Here is a 21,893-nt window from a genome sequence, read left to right as displayed (position 1 = left end):
CATCTAAAGGCTGGAGTGACTTCAAATGGTCTCTGTGCCTGCTAATTTGGGGCATGGGAGAGCTGCCAGCCTGAGGCATGCGTAACCCTGGGTCCTGGGGCTCGGGCTTAGCCACAGAGCGGGTGGGGAATTGGCAGCAGCGACACAAGCTTCTGTGTGCAGGCTTGCCAGCGTGCTTTTCCTGTAGGGGCTGGCTCCACGGGCGAGTGGATGATGGCTTTTTCTCTGTGCCTCCTTTCGTCTGTGAGCACAGGCCAGAGAAGATGCACAGAGGAGGGGGGACCTCTACACCCAGGCTGGCCTGGGCACATGGGCAGGTATACAAAGCACCAGGGTCGCCAAACCCATCCCTGTGATACTCTCCCAGAAGGAGAGGGTAAAAGCTGGGAGTTCACCAGCCAGGCACGAGGGATGGGGGAGGTCTGGGCTGTTGGCTTGAGAGATGCTGCCATGACTGCGTGCGTGCCCTGTCTTGCCATAACTGGCATAGTTGAGGCTGGTTGTGTGAGCAGGGCTTTACCATGTTCTCAGGGAGTGATTGGAGCTGTGGTTGGCAGTGCTAACTCGCTGTATTCATGGAACTGGCACCAGGGAGTTGTGCCTTGCTGCTGACTTGATCTGGGACTGGCCCGGGTGGGGAGCACAGGTGTTCCCCATGACATGTAGCACCAACCAAGGGGAAGTGTTACACGGTGTGTGGACCTGCAGTAGCTGTTGTTGGCTCCCTCCATCCTCCCCTTGTTGGGTCTACACGTGTAAAAAAACAAAAACCAAACTAACAAACAAACCAAACCATGTATAATTTTTCTGTGCATGAGTTGCCAAGGAAGAACAACTCGTTTCCTTTTCAGTGAATTGGGGGTAGGGCTTTTTGGTGGAGCCACCCCATCCCCAGGACAAAGGCATCCTTCCTCCCTAGCATTCCCTGCTCACCAAATTGCCCTTGTTTTGAAGTTACAGAGCTGGTTCTTTGATACGACCGCCAGCTACGCTGTGGAGCTCAGACGTAGTGAAGTTAGTAGATGCTTTCTGTCTGGTGTCAGCTTGAAGCCTCGCAGATGCTGAATCCCTTTAGAGAAGGGCACATCTGTTCAGGAATTTGATCTCGCTTCTGCCTGATAGATTCTCCAACTAAACGGACCATTTCCTTTCATGAAAGTAATTGCTTTGAATGCTGTGGAAAAAAAAGCAGCCAAAGCCACAGTGTATCTAACCTCATTAGTGTTTATTCAATAAATTAATAAAATAAGCACTGGTAGGGTAGTATTCAAGTTCACAACAGTAGAGTAATCGCTTCTTTAAGCCAGCGTGGCTGTTGCTAGTGAAGAACAGCACATGGCAGCCGCTCACCATAACATAAAAGCTGTGGCTATGGGTGCAAATAGTGGTTATACTGTGCCCAGGAGCACCATAGAGCCAGGGCAGAACGGCTCTGTAGCAGCACATCTGCTCCTGCCACACTGACAAGGGGCTGCTCTGCTTCCACTGCCAGCTGGCACTGAATTCATCCCCCCGTTCTTAGTTACCTGTGCGACCAGGCATCCTGTAAAATACAGTGCTTATGCTGGGAGGACTTTTGACCTCCACACCTTGTTTCTGAAGATGATGTGACCTTTCTCCTGCCCAGCTGTTGTGCGGTCAGGGCACGTGCTTCCAGCATGGAAAGCAGTGAGCTTGTGTGCCCAGATATGGGGAAACCTGGGTCACTCAAATCCTGCCCTAGGCTTTGTGTCCATATGACCCATGTGCTCTTTCCACAAATAAGAAAGGTGTAATTGCATTCTTGCTCTAAGCTTTCTTCCCTTCCTTCTTACTACGTTACCCTGCTGCATCTGTAGCCACCCTGCTGTAAACCAGAGATGCTGCTGCATACCCCAAAAGGAGCAGCGGGCGCCTCTCTCCTCATGTAGTGAGTCCCCTGCCTACCCCTCCTGCCACCACATCCTCCCAGTGTCTGGCCTTTCCTGCACCAGGGAAGAGACACCTTGTTTCTGCAGGTGCCATGGCTGCTGCCCTGCTATAGCCATGTCTGTTAAAGCCAGCAGCACCCTTCCCTCCCAGTACTCGACCCCCCCTCACCCTTTGACTTTGCTATGATGTTGGGCAGATGCTTTCTTATATGCTTAAATAATAATAACATACATGATTTATTACATTATAATTGCTGTTTGTATATATTCTATAAGTACTATATTATTTAAGCATATATTTATCATAAATGTTAGTATAAATAATATATTATTGTTTTATACTTATATGTGCATGCATGCAAAATTAGAAATTATAGCTATTATTTAAGCATGAGGTTGAAGATGCTTTTTATAGGCTTAATAATATAGTCTTTATTATAAACACTATACTTACAGTGTTTATATTATACTATTTACTGTATATTATACAGTACTCAATATATATGGTATTAGATACTATCTATAATAGAGCATATATTACATATATTACAATACTACGTATACTATGATGTTATATGTGCTATATATTTATACTATAATTCTTAAATAAACACTATGCTTAAATAATAATATAGTATTTATTATGAATATCTATTTAAGCATACTAAAAAGCTGCTCCTCCACCTCATACCAAAGTCACAATGTGAGAGGACTCGAGTTCTATGACAGAAGACTGCTGCTACCTTTTTCTATCTGTATAGATATAGGGGGCTTCGTTTGAGGGTGGGTTTGTTTTCTGGAGGGCTGGTGAAGGTAGTTTGCCTTGGGTTTACTTGTCAGTGTTGCTTTTTCTGTGAGGTTTGTGGTTGTTGGTTGGTTGGTTAGGGTTTTTTAAGAAGCAGTAAAAGTTAAATAGGTTCTTCAGAGAGAGGAGACGTTTTTACAGGCGTAGAGCTATTGAACTGGCACTAACAAAACCATGGAGCTCATGGCTCTTACCCAGGCTGCAGCCACCACTGCCCTGCCCAGCCACTTTCTGTGGGATGTGCTGCAACCCCAAGAACTGTGATTTCTCTCCCTCTCTCCTTGTCTCCTCTGAGAGCTGCCTTTGCAGGTTTGATGTAGAGGCAGCACAGTCCTAATGATGACCTCTTTCTGAAGTATCTTTTATTAGCTGCTGGAAGACTCATTTCATTTCTCTAATGGCTGCACTCTGCAGAGCAGCTCAAGGGGTGTGCCTTGGGTTCCAGCTTCCAGGGGTGGGTGAGGAATGGGGTACCATAAAGCCGCTGACAGAGCAAGCATCCAGGTTCAGCTAGCTCCTGGGTTGATATGGCCTCACACAAAGATGCAGTTTCTCCTCATGCCAGCAAAGGTTTTGCTGGGTGCTCGTGGGTTTTTTCCTGCCAGTTGGATGAAGATGGTTCCAGTTGGGTACCAGGAGACCCCCGTGCTTTCCTGAGCATGAGGAATATGCATATCCATCCCCAGGCTGGAGCTTGAGCAAGTAGATGTCATTTCTCCCTCTGAGTCCATATCCCTGCTCAGTACAGGTGAGGGGAAGGCAGTGCCCTTAGTTTAAGTTGTTGAACCTTCACAAAGGGTCTTTGCCACCAATAAAAATAGTAGGGAAAGCTTTGGCTTCCATAAAAATACACTGCCAAGCTGAAACAACCTTCTCAATACTTGACCAGCAGAAGAGCCTGGTTCCCAGCCAGATGGCTGAGGTAGTACCAGTAAAACCTAGAGGTCCCCCTTGATATGAGATGAGTGTGTTGGCTGTGAAGTCCACCTGAACGTGATCCTGCCCCCATTCCTGCCTTGCTGAGAAGCATGCCTGCAAGTCAGCTGTGCCCTGGGGCTCCAGGGTGACAGCAAACTGTTCCCCTAACCCCCCACAGTGCCCACCCCAGCATCCTCTCACCAAGCAGCTAGGTGATGGCCAAGGGAATGACTCATGGAGGTCTGCAACAACCACAGGTGACCAAGGCAAGCCCACCTGCAGCTTGCACGGTATAAAAACCTCACCTGCTGGGTAATGGTAAATAGTGGGGGGTATGGTATGGGATAGTTTTGATTCCTGAGCTCTGACACCATGTTTCTCCACTCCATCAGTGTTCCTCCACTCATTTTTCTTTATATCACTCTCCCCATCACATCTGTACTGCTCTTCCTCCCAAGAACAGCTTAGGCAGGAAGAAGAAATATTGGACACTGTCTGGAGGCTGCTTTTAAGCAAGGTAAACAGGGAGAAGACAAGGCCCATAGTAAGCCATTTGGCACCACATAGAGCTGCCTTTATTTAGCACCATGATGGTACTGTCATCCTCAGGATGTAGCCTGGCACTAATTGCTTCTTTGGTTGCTTTAATTATGATATGTTGGTCCTGAGATGCTGCAGTAATGCCAAGATTCACATGGTACCTGTTGCTACACCCCATGAATGCTGGGAGCTGCTGAGCCAAGGTGCCAAATCTCATCCTCTGAATTAAATTTAGCAAGATGCTGAGCTGTAGAGACAGACAAAATAAATGATGCAGTCTTGTGTGGTGGGGTTCTGGTGGAGAAAGGGGGCTGCAGGGGTAGCTTCTGCAAGAAGCAGGCAGAAGCTTCCCTTATGCCCAACAGAATAAACACCAGCTGGCCTCAAGGATGGACCTACTGCTGACCAAGGCCAAGCCCATCAGTGACAGTCATAGCGTCTCTGGGAATCACATATAGGAGAAAAAAAACCCACAAGCTGTCGTTTTTTGCCACCAGAGAAGGGAGTGAGAAGATGTGAGAAACTCTGCAGACACCAAGGTCAGTGAAGAAGGAGAGGGAGGAGGTATGCCAGATGCTGGATAGAAAGATTCCCCTGCAGCCCATGGAGAAGATCATGTTGGAGCAGGTTGTCCCCCTGCAGCCCATGGAAGGTGATGAGCAGAGACTCCATCTGCAGCCTGTGAAGAGACCCCACACTGGAGCAGGTGGGGGCATATGGAAGGTGCTGTGACCTGTGTTGGAACAACCCCTGGGAGGACCTGCAGCCCTTGGAGAGATAGAGAGAGCCACACTGGAACAGGTTTGCTGGGTTGGGGCTTATGACTCCATAGAGGCCCAGGCTGGAGCAGTCTGGGCCTGAGAGACATTCTGTGATTTATGTCTGCCCTCCATAGCAGTGACCCACGCCAGGGCAGCTGGGGAACAGCTGAAGCCCTGTGGGAAAGGACTCAGGTTGGAGAAGTTCATGGAGGACTGGTGCAGCAGGGGAAGGGTGTGAGGAATGTCCCTCCCAGCTAAGGAAAACAACTCTTGAGGAACTGACTGAAACCCCTATTCTGTCCCCACCGTGCCATGCCACCCATGGGGGGAAAAGGGAGAAAAATCATGACTAAAGTGAAGTCTGCTAAGAAGGGAGGGGTGGGAGAAGGTGTTTTAAGATCTGGTCACGTTTCTCGTTACCCAACTCTGGTTTCACTTGGTGTGTGTGCAATTGATAGGGGGTTTTCTTATTCCATGCTGAGTCAGTTTTGCCTGTGACACTGATTGCAGAATGATCTCTTCCTGTTCTTATCTTGACTCCTGAGCCTCCCAATATATATTCTCCCCCCTGTCCAGCTTGAAAAGGGAGTGATAGAGCGGCTTTGGTGGGTATCTGGCCTCCAGCCGGGGTCAAACCACCACAATAAAATTAAACAAGCCTCTACCCATTGGTACTTACACAATGCCACAGTTGTGACTAGTGCTCTATGGGCTGAGGAAGAGCATGTTAGAAACATTTCTGTATCAGATAAACCCAGAACTAAGTACAATAAACCACAGGGCGGAGCAGAAGTCCGGCAGAGATGCAAACAAGCAAAATATGAAGAGCTGCCCTGAGATGCAGTCAGCAATGGGGAGATAGAGACACAAACTCACCCCATAACCCCTGAAGCAGACTTTCCCTTCTCTGGTCTTGCCCCGAGAATGACTTTCTCAACAGCTTTGGGCAAGTTACATCACCTTGGGACTTCTCTTTTCTCTCCTGAAAATGAGGTTGCTGCTTTTATGCCTTCACAGTGGTGCTGGGAGGCCTGTTCTTGGTTGCAACATGCTCCGAAGAGCCACCCACTGCTAGATGAAATTTACCCTGGAGATGAGGGGTTTAAGACTCCCCTGAGATGTACCTTCCGGTTGGCAGAGCAGGAATTCAGGTGAGGCCATAGGGGTGGCTCTCTCCCCGGCAGCCCAGAGAGGAGCTGTTAGTAACATCACTGAACTCTCTGCTGCTTTAAATGCTGGCCTAGATGTGAACAGTGATATTATTAGCTGGCTGAACAGGTTCAAACAGCAGGAAATGCACACACCTTATTTAAAGGCAGCTAAATAGGCGTATTTGATTTAATAGAATGTCAGAATGCTCTTCTGGACCTCTCCTCAGTGTCACCCATGAAGGTTCCCGTGTCTCTGTTGGGTACAGGGCTGCCCCACACCTCTGTCACTGAAATGTTTTTTCTTGCTGAGGAACCAACATCTCTGGCTGAGGGTTTTTGGCTCTGTGTTATGGCTGCAACCAGCCAGCGGCGGTTGAAGATGATGACATTGAAATATATATATATTTTTAAGTGCAGTTAATTGATTCTCCTGGGCAATTAGCGTGCAATGGGCCGTTTGCTCTGTATTTATCAGATGCGCTTTGCTGAAGGAGCTCAGCGCTGCTGCATCTCCACCGTGATGGATGAGCCTCTTCGCACCTCCACGATGCCAGGCTTTGCTTTCAGAAGACAGAGGCTAACCCCAGCTGGGGCGGGCAGCGGGTGCCACGGGAGGACAAGCACTGCTGGGTGGTTTCAGTTGTTCCGTGGATGCTGTGCCCTGCCCTGCATCCCCACTTTTCGTACGTTTTCTGCCCTACTGTGGGTCCATCTGGGAAGCCAGAGCCATGTGCGTGTCTCCAGGCTATACATCAAAACAAGGCTTTCTGCAGCCGCGGCTCTGCAATAAACAAGGAGGAGAGCATGTCCCTGCTTGACTGGTCCATTAAGCAGATGTTTAGTCTCTAGACCTCATTTTCAGGCAGTCAGGAAAGAGAAGGAAGAGGAGGAGGATTTTTCCTCTCCTCCCTAGCAGCCAACAGTGCCCTTGCAAACCTTCTGTGCTTGCGATGCCAGACTGCAAGTTCAGCAGTAGCAGCTGCTCTTGAGCTGCCGGCTGGATTACAGGGATGCTGCCTCCCAGGGTGGTGGTGGGGGGATGTGTGTGTGTGAGCTGGCTCCAGCTGCAGGGAGGGAAAAGGCTACAAGGATGCTTTAGAGCCACCGAAGAAATGCTGGAAGAATATGCTGGAATCTTGAGTGTTACCAGGCTGTGTGACCCCCGAGCTGAAGCTTTAGCCCTCCGTTGAGCTACTCTCTTGTATTTCTTACAGACACAGCTCAAATTTTCATAACTTCCCTGTGTGATAAGCTTCTTATAATCTGTTGGGTTTTATTATTCTCCAAGGTTTCACAGTATCTCTGGGGTAGAAATACAGCCCTAAGAATGAACTGATGCACCTTGGCTGTTGGTCCCATTTTCGCATCCATCCAGGCACCTCTGCCCTCATGTGCAGGCATCAGCAGTGGGGAAATGTCCCAGTGACAGAGGGATTTAATAAGGATTATTAATGTAACTGGGATTTCTGGGGACAAAGCAAGAGGTAATGAATATGTCCATGTGCTCTAGTTAATTGTGGAGGCTACAAATACCACTCTACCTGGGCTGGACACGGTTCAGATGGGGTGGCTGTCTCCATTTTGTCTGAGGGCTGAGGAGCAGAGCAGGAAGTTCTCAGCCCTGTGCTGTAGCCTTCCCCTTACCTAGGTTAATCCTCCCCTTCCCACCTTCATCTACCCACAGTTGTTAACCCCTCATGTTCCTATGTACCTTAAAAGGTTTTAGCTGCACAAATGATTTCTTTGTGGGTACAAGAAAGGCAGCTGATGGCTGTTTGGAGAGCAGAACATCCTTGCAGCAGGCTGTTAGGTACTGAGTATGTCCTGGAAGAAAATGGAAGGGCAGCGGTGTCCTTTTCAAGCTGTTCCAGAATGAATCCATCGCTGAGCAGAACCACTTTAACCCGTATGTTTCACAAGGAAAACGTGCCTTTGGGCAGCAGCACAGTGGGCACCGCAGAGGGATGTTCCGAGCAGAAGCCATCTCGGGGCTGTGCCAGCCGGAGCCTGCATTCCATGGGATGCTGGGGGAGCAACGGCCAGGTCAGTTTCCTGCACTGGGCCACTGCGAAAATTAACGAGCATCAGTTGTGGTGACAATGGTGGAAGCTGTTTTGGGTAAATGCTTCAACTTCCCATCGTGCTAAAAGGTTTCTCCTAGGCTAAGGTTTCTCCTAGGCTAAGGTTTCTCCTTAGTCCCATGCTCACGTGGAAGAGTGCTGCCAGATCCAGCCAATGGGGCTGTGCAGCTTCACAGGGTGTAAGGGTCCTGAATTCAGACCCCATCAAAGGAGGAGGCAAGGGTGCTCTCAGCTTCAACCCATTCCTCCATCTCTGTGCTGCAGGAAAGAGCAAACATTTTACAAGTTGAGAGGGGAAAAAAAAAAAAAAAAGAAGAAAACAAAGAGTTTCTTTGATCTATTACTTTGTTAAAGTACTTGAAAATTTGTCCTGACTGCTGTGCATGGATTCTGAGCACAAGGAGACCAAGGACTATTTTGGGTGCATGGGTAGTGTTTTTGGCAGTTTTCTGTTCTTTTAACAATGAGACAAAGAGAACTGGGGGTGAAGGGGAGGAAAGCTGCCCAGGGCTCGGAGTCTATTCAGAAAGGGGATGGAGTGGCTGCACTCAGGTAAAACAGCGATTTAACAGAACACAGGGCTGTGTTTCTTCAGCAAGGTTTTTGATGCTGTCTCCCATGACATCCTGATAGAAAAGCTGAGAAAGTATGGGATAGATGAGTGGACAGTGAGGTAGGCTGAGGACGGGCTGTCAGGCCGAGCTCAGAGGGTGGTGATCGGTGGAACAGAGTCTGACTGCAGACCTGTGACTAGCGGTGTTCCCCAGGGCTCGGTGTTGGGTCCAGTCCTGTTTAATATCTTCATTGACGACCTTGATGAGGGAATAGCATCCACCCTCAGCAAGTACAATGATACAGAGCTGGGAGGAGTGGCTGACACGCAGGAACACTGCGCTGCCATCCAGAGAGACCTGGACAGGCTGGAGAGCTGGGCAGGGGGAAACCAGATGAAATTCAACAAGAGCAAGTGTAGAGTCTTGCACCTGGGAAGGAACAACCATTTGTATCAGTACAGGCTGGGGGATGACCTGCTGGAGAAGAGCTCAGTGGAGAAGGACCTGGGGGTCCTGGTAGATGACAGGTTGACCGTGAGCCAGCAGTGTGCCCTGGTGGCTAAGAGAGCCAATGGGATCCTGGGGTGCATCAGGAGGAGTGTAGCCAGCAGGTCAAAGGAGGTGATCCTTCCCCTCTACTCTGCCCTGGTCAGGCCCCACCTGGAGTATTGTGTCCAGTTCTGGGCTCCCTGGTGTAGAAAAGACGGGGATGTCCTGGAGAGAGTCCAGAGAAGGGCTACGAAGATGATTAAGGGCCTAGAACATCTCCCCTGTGAGGAAAGGCTGAGTGAGCTGGGACTGTTTGCCTGGAGAAAAGAAGATTAAGAGCGAATCTTATTACTGTTTATAAACATCTCAAGTGTGGGACAAGGGGGAAATGGCAGGATTCTTTTCAGTGGTCTGTGGGGACAGGACAAGGGGCAATGGCTGCAAGTTGGAGCACAGGAAGTTCCGCACCAACATGCAGAAGAACTTTTTCATAGTGAGGGTGACAGAGCCCTGGGACAGGCTGCCCAGGGGGGTGTGGAGTTTCCATCTCTGGAGATATTCAAGACCCATCTTGATGCCTCCCTGTAGGACCTGTCCTAGGGAACCTGCTTTGGCAGGGGGGTTGGACTCGATGATCTCTTGAGGTCCCTTCCAACCCCTATGATTCTGTGATTCTGTGATTTCCAAAAGTGTGGAATACCTCAAGCCTGGGGAGGGGCTCGGAGGGCATCGGACGTGTGGCTGAGGGCAGCAGCCATCCCAGCACCCACCTGTCTGGGCTCTGGCTGCTGTGATGCTGCGCACTGAGTGATGGCAAAGCCAGTGCAGCTTTACTGGAGCTCTCAGCACTCATCACTTGCCAAGAGAAACTGGCATCCAGGGACAAAAAAGAGGAAGTGAAGGGATTAGGAGGTGATTTCAGGTAGTGGGGGAAGAAACCAAGAGTGTTTTCTCAGCACCACAAAAGCTGGATCCCTTCCTTTCTGACAGCCCAGAAGAAGAGGCCGGAGGCAGAGGTTTATGGTGGGTATGTCTGAAGCAAATCAAAGGAACGATTTGGCTTGCCTGAGCCTGGCAGGGAGCATGCCAAATCTTTCATGTGGGAGTGTGACTGAGCTGGTGCTGCACGCTGCGTTGAGGGTGCTGATGGGCCAGGGCTAATGGCAACAGCACGCTCAGGCCCAGCAGGCACAGGTATTGGACTGGAGTTTAAAAAACACCCCATGGAATAAACTCCCTGAGCTTAATGAGACAGGATTGGGGAAGGGAACCTGAACGTCAGCCCAGGGGTCTGAAGTCCTTAAGGGGACCTCCGGTTGTACTGTGTGGCTAATTTCCTGCCTTTCCAGCCCTTTCCCTCCTGTGGCAGAAGTTGGCTATGTGAAAGGACAGGATTTTGGAGACAGATGAAAATGGTCTTTCATTTACTTCCATCTGTTTTCAATCACTCAGCTGTCTGCCTGACTTTAGCACCTATCACCTCCTCCTAGCTCCCATAATTTCCTTGCCTTGAGATTTGTGTTTTCCCTGGGCGTTTTCCTTGGACTCTGAAATTTCCAACTTCAGACATTGCTTGGCTTTACACACACAATGCAAAGGATAACAAGGGGAGATGACAAGAGAGCACCGAGCTGGATGGCAGCAACAGCTTTGCATCCTGAGTCCACCATGCTGTGCCAGCTTTGGGGTGGAGATGGGTATGAGCCTGGAGGAAAACATGTATCCTTGGGCAAGCTGCTAGAGGAGCAGCAGAAATTCCTGCTTGAGCTGAGCCAGACAGAAAGAAGCATTGTCGTGTCTATTTTAGGATTTTGTGCTGCTGTTCCTCACCTTCCCATCCAAATACATCCCTTTAATGGATGTTACTCAAGAGGAAGCACATACATTCTCTGTCGTGAGGGTGCCTGCGCCCGTAAGGCTGTTTTCCCAGTAATATAAATTGGTCCTGTAAAAGATGTTACCTCTCCCCGCCGCTCCTTAATAACTAGGTGTTGTGGCTATAGCACTTTGCCATCATCCTATTTGTCACCAAGGCTCCAGGCCTCCCCCCTCTTTTTTCCTCCTGGGTACTGCATAGTTCTCAGCAAAAACAGCTAGTTCAGCAGCCCAGCACCCCACGTCCCAGCACCCTGCAGCCCAGCAGCAGCTGCCACCCTTGGGCAGATGGATGGGAACAGAGGGATCTGGTGAGGATGGTATGCGAGGAGATGGGAGGCTGGGACATGTGGAGCTCATGGAGTGACAGAGCAGAAAGGGCACCCAGCTGGTGCTGGGGTAGCCATCTCCTCCACATCCCAGCCCCAGCGTGCTTGTGGAGAACAAGAGGGACCCGGCTCTTTGCACTGACTGCTCAGAAGTGGAGTGGAAATGGTGACTTTCAGTTTTATTTAAAAACTGCAAATGCCAGACTACCCTCTCAAGGGACCAGACAAGAAAGTGCTCATCTGCACCAAGTTTCCTCCCATCCAGTACCTCTGGAACCAGTAGCAAAGTCCTCACTGCATGATAGGCATCAAAACTGTGTCACCTCCCGGGTCTTCACATCTCTGCTGTGTCGGGATGCTCCTTTTCCTTGCACATGTGCAAAGGGAACGAAGCAGAGTAAACTGCACCTGGAAAGTTCACATTTCTGGATTTCCTTACCCTGAGGACCTTGGAGGCCTTTTGCTGGGTGCTTAAGATGTGGTGCCCTGCTTCAAATATAGATGCATGCCGTGGGTGCACAGCGTGCAAGCAGAGTGCAACCTTGCCACTGCAAATCCGTGCAAGCCCAGTGTCAGGGCATTAAATACCCTTAGAAGTTACTTTTACAGCTGAAACTTTGAGGTATCCTTTGGTCACTGGATAAAGCCTTGAGGGGGGCTTTCAGTTGTGGCTCATCTCCTCTTGTCTCACTTGTATGCCTGGCCAGGTGCCTTCGGGGTAACCTGTCAGGGCAATATGCCAGTGAGGCTTTATACATCAGAAGGCAAACGCACTTTTCTCCTTAGAAACGGAGCATAAATGCATCGATCCTCTTTGCCATTCGTTGTGTGAAGGAAAAGGGAAACTTAATAAAAGCCAGCAGACCTTGCCAGCTCACGGCTGGCACGTCCTGGCCTGGTACATCGTGCAAAGTCAGCTTTCTCACTCAAGCACGGATTATTTTACAGAAGATCCCTCCCTCTTAACACACGTTCCTTCCCTCCCAGCTAAGCTGTGGCCCTCCCGCTGCAGTGCCGCAGCGAGCTGCCGTGGAGAGCAGCCCCTTGGCTTTATGCTCTGACAGCACAGTCTGGCCAAGGGTTTGCATGGCAGCAGCTTTAACAAACTCGCTTTCCCCACAGTGCATAGAATCTTGTCATCTTGCTGCCAAATTAATGCTTAGCCTCCTCTCCCACAACCTTGTTAACACAGCAAAACTAGCTAAAACATGAACCATTATTGCTCTAGGGCTTATCAATAATTTGGTGTACAGTGGTGACACTGGAATAACGTGCAGAAGTTGTAGGTATTAATGCTTCTTTGCCTGTCAGGATCTTTAAGCCTTTGGTGTGGGATGTGGTTGATTTAAGGAATTCCCATAGATTCATTGGATTCCCTTGTCACATGTATGGGGACAGGAGAAATCACACGTACAAACACACTCCACGAATGAGCTGCCTGATGAAGCGCCTTCTCCTACACATATTAACCATCCACTGTCGAACAGATCAGGGAAAGAGCCCCTCCCCCAAAAAGGCATAATGCCATGCCAAATTCTTGCACTGTCCCCTGCTGCCTTTTGTGACAGCAGCTGGAGCCACTCCCTCATAGGAGAGGTGGGCCCAACATCACATCAGTGTTGGATGTATTCAACCACCAGCGAGCTGGAAGGGTCCCAAGTAAAGCCAACCTGGTAAGGTTCCCATTAGTCGGAAGTTGGTGAATAACAGGAATAAACTAAACCTTAAAACTAAATGAAAATCATAGATTCAGATAGAAGGAGGCTTGTGTAACAGCCTTGAGCAGGGGGTCGCCAGCCGCACAAGACAGAAGAAACCCAAAATGAGTAGCCCATAAAATGAGGAGAAATATAAGATGAGTCATCATGGTATTTCATAGTTGCAGAGGCTTTCAAAATGGTGCCCTGACAACACAACTTTTCAATATGCAAGGGAAATATATTTATAATGCCAGGCCCTGCCTCTGCAGCGGGCCTTGCCAGCCGCTGGGCCTGCATCCGGGGTCTGCAGGGCCAGGAAACCCATGTGCCAGGCAGTGCTGCTTCCTGTCAGCATGGGTAAATCCAAAAATTTCCATGGAAGCAGAAAAAAAACCCCACTACCTATGACTTGCCTGAAACATTGTCATCGGTCAGTTGTGCTTTTGTGGCGTGTGAGATGTCACCTGGTCTTGTTGGTGCCCCGCTGGGTGGCCACCACCTCCCCCCAGCTTGCTGCAAGCAATTACAAAGCATCTCCTGGGGCTCCAGACTTTCTGCCTCTTGGGCTGAGACTGAGTTATTTATCCATTCACTGTATTGCTTAACCCACATGTAACCTGCCTCTCCTGGAGGAAGGCGGGGGAGGGGGGCATGTGTTGAAATGAGAGTCCCCACAGGCTCAGAGAGGATGGGTAGCGTTGCTGGTGGCTGACGCCTCATTGGACTGTTGTTGGAAAGAGTTTTGCTGGAGGGTGGGATGTAGAGATCTATCCTGGAGAGTTTGGTCCAACTGTCTTACAGGGTGTAACCTGTATGAGCTTGTCATCCCCAAATCCAGGACTCCTGACACAACCGGTGGGATTTTTATTGTGGATGTGGGCTGTGACCTTCCATCCATGTCCCCAGGCTTTAACCTATTCCCTCAGAGGCTGTCTGGGGCCCCAGGCCTGCTCAGCCCCGGCTGGGCATCTCTCCCATAAACGTTTTTCTGGCTCCCCACGTGCAGGAAGCTGTTTCAGTGGCTGCTGCGGAAATTCTTTGTCTCCACTTCCTATTTCTTTTCCTGCTCGCCCTCCCCCCCCCGCCCCCCCAAGCCAGGCACATGCACTGCTGGCTCGGCTGTCCCTGGCGAAGCACAGTGCCTTTCCACTGGTCTGCTTTGTCATCCCCAGAGACCAGAGCGTCCCTTGCTCTGAAAATGTCCTCCCCTTTGGGTGGCAGGGGTGTGGGATGGGTCTGGGTACAGGCTGAGGGCCTGACTCCTTCTCCTATGTGGCTAAACGGCTTTATTCCCACAAATAACGGGAGGCAGCATGCTGTGAGCTCTGCCAAAATCCTGTCTCTTTCTGACAGCATTGTGGCTTTTCCTCTGGCTTCCTTTGTTTGGGATTAAAGGGTCAATTATTTTAAATAAATAAATAAATACATAAATAGAATAAAATAACTTTTTGGACTAGGTGGTGCTTTAGAAACACCCCTGATGCCTTAGGGGTGTGTGGCAAGTCCAGAAACACAAACGGCTGTGGCAGATATTCTCCTCCCATGACCAATCTTTGGCAGTAGCCTGCCCTCTTTGGCCTGCCTTGCATGGCAAGCACTATGCTAATAAATAAACCAATCAATCAATCAATCAATCAGTTCTTGAAATCTAAGATGCCACTTTGTCTCAAACCAACTTGTCAAACCTCTGGGCACTTGCTGGGCTGTACGTCCTAGGTGCAAGTCAAGGTCTCTGCACACCCCTCACCCCGTTGAGAGCTGAGGCTGCTCCCTGTTTCCTTCTCAACAGTCTGGTTTGAGGGTTGGGATTATTATTTTTTTTTTAAATGCAAGATCCCTGGGGAAAGGGGAGGTTTGTGTCCATGAGCTGCAGCACCAGCTGCAAGGGTGCAAGGGCAGTGGCCCCCGAGATTGTTCAACCTGGTTTAGGTCAGTAATTGATGCAGGTGAGTCTTTCCATAAGCCAGAAGGAGCCCATGGGCAGATGAGCACCAGGCACCTGCCTGTGCCAGGGCTCTTTCCCTTTTCTATGCTCTATGTTATTGCACCAGAGGAAAAATAGGGAGTATTACAGGGGAATTGGGATGGCTAAAATTTGCTACAAGAGATGACATGGGCAGTTTGGCAACTTGTCCTGCCTAGAGCTTTCCACAGGCTCTGTGAGACTCCTGTCTCTTCTGCCATGCCTCCACGTCCCACAAGCTTTCACCAGCCCCGTGACAGATGGGTAGATGGAGGCAGGGGTGGCCAATACTTACCTGCTGCCCTGGACGAGTCCCATCCAGGGTCTGAAATGTAATTTCTAATATAATTTTCTAATTCTTTAACTATAGCCCCATCTAATGGTATGATCCCAGCCGTTCCCTGTACAACATTGGTGCTCAGGTTGATGCTGGGGTTTCTCCAATGCAGCAATGCCAGCAGTGCTCCAGGGCCAAATCCAGCGTGCCTAAATGTTTCTGCCTGAGGATACAGCAGTGGCAGGGGATGCCACTGCCACCACGCTTGGATGCACCAGCAGCTCTGGCCATGCACCAGCCTGCTCCTTCCAGCCCCAGCATGGGATTTTCCCCTCATCACTCCCTTTTTACTGGCCTAAAAAAGCAATAACACCCGTGGCCACCTCAATGAGGCATGTTTAGCTCTGGCTCCCACTGCCTGATGTGCAGTGCCAGGTAGGACACTCAGGAGCTGGCACATGAAGCTGGTGGGAGCAGTGGGATTTATGTTCTCCTGAAAGCTCCTCCAAGGTCCTCTGCTGCACCCAGGCTGGTATCCAGCATGTCTTCTGAAGGGCGCCTGTAGCACAGCTGTGCAGAGCTGAAGGTACGAGTAGCTTGATGCCACCAGTGCTCCGGCACAGGCCATGGGGAAGGTGCAGGGTGCCATCCCTTGTCTGGAGGGTCCCCTGCCTGCGTGCAGAAGAGCACATGCATGCCAGCAGCAGCACATGGGACATGCCATTCTGTTCCCCGCCCCCTGCCCCCACCCCCAAGGGCAAAAGTGCTGCCTGTGCCCCAGGCAGAGCCATGGAGGGCTGGGATGCAGCCCAGGGGGGACTCTGCTGCCTCCCAGCTCTTCCCCTCAAGGAAAAGGGGCAGCAAACCCATCATACCTGCACCTGGACTGAGTCCCTGTAGGCACACACAGCTACATGCTGATGGCCTAATGGGAAACAGAAAGTTCACCTGGCAGTGATTTCAACTGAATTTAAGCTCAAGCTAGGGTTGAGTTATGAAAGGCCATGAGAGTGGTGGCGTTTGGTCCGGCTGCTGGCTGGAGGATGAGGTCCTGCATCTTTATGTCCTGCTGGCTGAAGCATCCTTCTCCCTCCTTCTGCTGGCAGGGATGGGGGGGGTGGAGGGGGTGGTACTGGTGCTGGCTATGAGGGTGCTGGCAGGGACTCTCCTGAGTCTATGGCCAGTGTTGCCGCTGGCTTTGGAGGACAGTTCCACGTTAGGAGGGTGTTTCGGGTTTGTGTGAAAAGGTTTTGGTAGCAGGTGAAGGGGGACTGCAGGGGTGGTGTGGTGGTTTGACCCTGGCTGGAGGCCAGACACCCACCTAAGTCACTCCCCATGTCAGCTGGACAGCGAAAAAAATATACATATTGAGAGGGTCAGGCATCTTCTCCCTCCCTTCTCTAGTGGCAAAAAGCAGCCACTTTTTCCCACTGAGGGAACAAAGAAGTTCCACCTAGCAAGAGGGGGCTTTCTACCCAGCTTCCAGTTGTGGTGGATTTCTCCTTTCCCCCCAGCTTTTCTCCATGCATAAGGTGGTGCCCTGACGTCCCATGTCATGCAGTCTCTGAGACCCTCAGACACCAGCTGAGTCTGAATGAGGATGGTGGTGTTGGGGGTCTTGGAGAGCTCCGGGGGACACACAGGCACAGGGAGGGAAGCAGCATCATTGGGCCTGATAGGACATTGGCCCTTTGGCTCCAGACTGTGCACCACGATGAGAATGAGCCTCGTTGCACCCACAGCCCACCCCCAGCTCTGAGTTTCGCACTGAGCCGCAAAGGCACAGCCACATGGCACGCCAACCTCCAGAGTTTTTTGCCATTTCTAATCTTTTTCCACTTTTTTTGGTCCTTACCCTTCCTTTGGTGCTGGGGAAGGGTCTCCTCCTCCAGCAGGGGCCTGACCAGCCTGCTCTGACTCAGCCTGTAGGGCTGGCACCCACCAAACCAGCCAAGCCCCGGCCACGCTTCCCTATGGTTTCCATTTGCTTCGTGGCTGCTGCAAGCGCTGCTGGTGAGGAAACCCAGCACACAGCCCAGAGGGCTTGGGGGAGCAGAAGGCAGCTCTTTGTGGGGTCCCTTCTGCTGGGAGGGGGAGCTTGCCACCCCAGCCCCCTATTTAGCCAGCACTGGCAGGCTGGCTACAAAAGCCAACCTGGAAAAATCAGCTTTGGCAGGAGCATCCCAGAGAGAGTCTGTGCCAAGGAAAAATATTGTCGGGAGACTCTAGGAAAAGTGTTACTCATCTGGGGGGAAATAGCCCAGCCAGGTTGAGCAACCTACGTGGATTTATTTGGTGCAGCTTTGTCTCCCTATCAGCAGCGAGGTCCTGCAAAAGGACAGTGCTTTTCCTTGGTGTTACCCCATGCCACCCAGCTTGTGCTGCCTCGGCTTGGTGCAGGCTCAAGAGTCGCCATTCCACACCGAGGGATGTCCCAGACCAAAGTGGGGCATTTGTGGGGTGTATCACAGAACATTAGGAGTTGGAAGGGACCTTGAAAGATCATCTAGTCCAACCTCCCCTGCCAGAGCAGGATCACCCAGACTAAATCACACAGGAACACATCCAGGCAGGTTTTGAATGTCTCCAGAGAAGGAGACTCCACAACCTCTCTGGGCAGCCTGTCCCAGGGCTCTGCCACCCTCACAGTGAAAGAGTTTCTCCTTACACTCACATAGAACTTCCTGTGCTCCAGTTTGCACCCACTGCCCCTTGTCCTATCGCTGTCCATCACTGAGAAGAGCCTGGCTCCATCCTCCTGACTCTCACCCTTTACATATTTATAAACATTAATGAGGTCACAGGCAATAAGGTAGCGGTGTGTGGTTTTTGTGACAGGGTGCTGGAGGTGCTCCCAGTGCTGTGCTGTGTGGGGGCAAGGACCAGCTCCCAGGGCACTGGCAGGGGGCAGCTGGTGTTGGCAATGGGAACAACTGAAATCCACCTGAAGACATTTCCCACCTTGTTCTCTCCATCACAGGGCCTGCTCTGAAGTCACTTCCTCAAGCAGATGAAGCAAGTCAAGGCTTAATGACTTCTATTTTTCTAAACAGGAAAACCCTCTGTTCTCTGCCAACCAGAACCCAAATGTACAAGTAAAGCTCTGCTGGTCGCTCTGCAATCTTGCTTGACTACCTGCGTGTGGGCTGCAAATAACTTTGCAGTTTTACAGCACATGTTGAAGAAAAGAGCCAGAGAAATTGGAGTCAGGTCTATAAGTGACTGTTGAAGCCCTGTGATGTGCTTTATGACTGCACTGCTAAGAGCAGAAGACCTTGTGTGGTGCATGCTTAGGAAAAAATTCCTCCCTGGGAGGGTGGTGAGGCCCTGGCACAGGCTGCCCAGAGGAGCTGTAGCTGCACCCTCCCTGGCAGGGTTCAAGACCAGGCTGGATGGGACTTTGGGCAGCCTGGTCTGGTGGAGGTTGCCCCTGCCCATGGTGGCAGGGGGAGCAGAACTAGATGGGTTTTGGGGTTCCTGCCAACCCAAAGCATTGTGTGAGTCTACAGTAGCCTGGAGACCCCTTTTCCTTCCTCAGAGTGCAGCTGCCCTTTGGCTCTGAGCACCCACAGAGCGCTGACCGAGACATAAGGTTGTTTTGCTTCACCTGATACAAAAACTCAGTGATGAGAAGGGATGGGGTTTGTCTCCCATGAGATTTAGGGGGTTTATCTCCCTCAAGAGGGGTTCAGCCCTGCCAGGCAGGGGCATATGGTGGGGGACTGAGCCCTCACTGCCCACTGCCAGGAGCAGGGGGTGTAGCAAGCTGCGTGCTGAGCCCCATGGTGCTGAGGTCAGGCCCATGGGAAATGGGAGCACTGAACTGGTAAGCTGAGCAGGTCGGCTCTTTGCATTCAGACCAGCTACCCCCTCAGGGGAGTACAGCTGATGTGTGCCTTCTGAGGGTAACACCAAACCTCCTCCTGGGCCCAAAATGACACCAACCACTCATTGGGTCAGACAAAACTGGTGACCATCATCGAGCAGCTGCTCCTTTAAAACAACACGGGGGGGTGCAACACATGAGCCCAACACCAAGGAAAAGACTGAACTGAAGAGAAGCAGAGGCTGAACTAAGGGATTATGTCCCTGAATCTGGCCACCAGTTCAGCACACCAGTGTTGAGCATCCCAACGAACAGCAGCAGGTTTCTCACCAGCTTAACCGTGACTCCCTGTGATGAAGATGGTACAAGATGAAAAGAGTGGCCAGGAGCAGAACTCAGCACAGAGAGCAGGTGGCTCCTCATTTTTCATCATTCCATGTTATCTTCTTATTTTTCAGCTATCAGGTCACACCTTTGATGCACAGTAGCCATACTGCATCGCGGTGCCTGCAGCAGTACTCATCCAAATATTCACATCCTTCTTTAAACCATTGTGCCACCTAAACCTGCACCTTTGAAAGGCCTTTGGCATGCAACTGGCAGGTCTCAGCCGAGTGGCATCTGGGGGAAGATTTGGGACAGCATTTCATGCTTTGCTTAATCTCCCCGTCAGCGGTGCTGCGGTATGAGGGCAGTTTTATTTATTAAGCAATGGATCTAAAATGACGCAAACTGCTGTTGCAGAGCATCAGACCAACGCTGCTGCAGAGCCTTGCACACCTCTACAAGAAGTCTCGCTCCACTTTATAGAAAGCAGTAGACCCAACCCCAAAAGCTTCCCTATTTGGAAGGCAGAGACACAACCCCTACGCCGCTTCCCTGTACAGTGAACAGGAATGAAAGCACAGACAGGCTGGCAGTGGAAGCTGAAAGCTCTTGCACCTGAGCTTGGTCCATAGATGAACTGACATCATGTTGTGGTTTTACATGGCAAGGTTCTGGTGGAGAAAGGGAGGTTGCAGGGGGGGCTGCTGCAGGAAGCAGCTAGAAGCTTTCCAGAGCCCCAACAGAGCAAACACCAGCTGGCTCAAGGCTGGAGTTGCTGTTGACCAAGGCCAAGGACATCAGGGATGTTCATAGCGCCTCTGGGAATCATATTTAGGAGAGAAAAAAAATCCACAAGCAGCCTTCTCCACCAGAGAAGGGAGTGAGAAGATGTAAGAAACTATGCGGAAACCAAGGTCAGTTAAGAAGGGAGGGAGGAGGTGCTGCAGGTGCCAGAGAGAGAGATTTCCCTGCAGCCCGTGGAGAAACCCGCGGTGGAGCAGGTTGTCCCCCTGCAGCCCATGGAAGACGATGAGGAGCAGAGACCCCACCTGCAGCCTGTGAAGAGACCCCACACTGGAGCAGGTGGAGACATATGGAAGGTGCTGTGACCTGCGTTGGAACAGGTCTCTGGCAGGACCTGCAGCCCTTGGAGAGAGACAGAGACACAGAGAGAGACCCACACTGGAGGAGGTTTGCCGGGGAGGGGACTTACGACTCTGTGGAGGCCCAGGCTAGAGCAATCTGGGCTTGAGAGACTGAGAGACATTCTGTGGTTTACAACTGCACCCCATAGCAGTGACCCATGCCAGGGCAGCTGGTGAAAGAGCTGAAGCCCTATGGGAAAGGACTCAGGCTGGAGAAGTTCATGGAGGACTGTCTGCTGTGGGTGGGACCCCACGCTGGAGCAGGGAAGGGTGTGAGGAATGTCTCTCTCAGCTAAGAAGGAAAACAACTCTTGAGGTGACCGAAACCCCCATTCCCTCAGCCCGTGCCCCTCCCTGTGCCACAATGCTGGGGGGGTGGAGAAGAAGGGAGCAAAATCATGACTACAGTGAAGGGAGGGGTGGGGGGAAGATGCTTTAAGATCTGGTCGCATTTCTTGTTATCTGACTCTGGTTTCTGTGTGTGCAATTGATGGGGGGGGGGGGGTTATTCCATGTTGAGTCTGTTTTGCCCATGACACTAATTGCTGAATGATCTCTCCCTGTCCTTATCTCGACTCCTGAGCCTCTCAACATGTATTTCCTCCCCTGCTCAGCTGAAAAGGGGAGTGATGGAGTCACTCAGGGGCAACTGGCCTCCAGCCAGGGTCACACCACCACACAGCAGGAGCTAGGGTCTTATATAATTTGAACTGTGTTTTTGGAGGGAGGTGGAATGGGGGGGGTCAGAGCAGAAATAGCTAGGAAATACGAGCTTGTCAGAGGGAAACTAATTCCCACAAATTCTGGGTGGATTCTGCGATTTTAGCTTGGCTCCTGCACTCTGTGGGCACCTTCAAGCAGTGCTGGGTGCATGGAAGGTGGCGGCTCAGTCCCCAGAGCGTGGGGATGTGATAGTCGAACACGGCAGAGGAGAAAGAGCAGGCACTACAGGACCTGAACGCAGAGGCTAGGAGCAGAAGTCAAACAGGCTGGGGAGGTTTACAGGTCTCAAGATGGTTTTCAGCATCTTCCCCTTGCAGTCTTTTCACTGCAAAAATAGCAGGGGGGTGGAAAGAAAAGGATGGGCTGTGCAGGACCTGCTGCTAGACAGATGACAACACTGAGCTGTCAGAAGCCCTCACCTTGCTCCTTGAGATGAGTAAGGCTAAGCACTGCCCTGAGCTGTTACTCAGTCTGGAGAAGCAGACAGTGCTTGGGTGAAGGATGGCTACGTCACGTCTC

This window comes from Gallinula chloropus (genome assembly GCF_964237585.1).
Source record: "Gallinula chloropus genome assembly, chromosome: 3".
In the NCBI taxonomy this organism is placed as follows: Eukaryota; Metazoa; Chordata; class Aves; order Gruiformes; family Rallidae; genus Gallinula; species Gallinula chloropus.
This window is presented reverse-complemented; position numbering follows the sequence as displayed.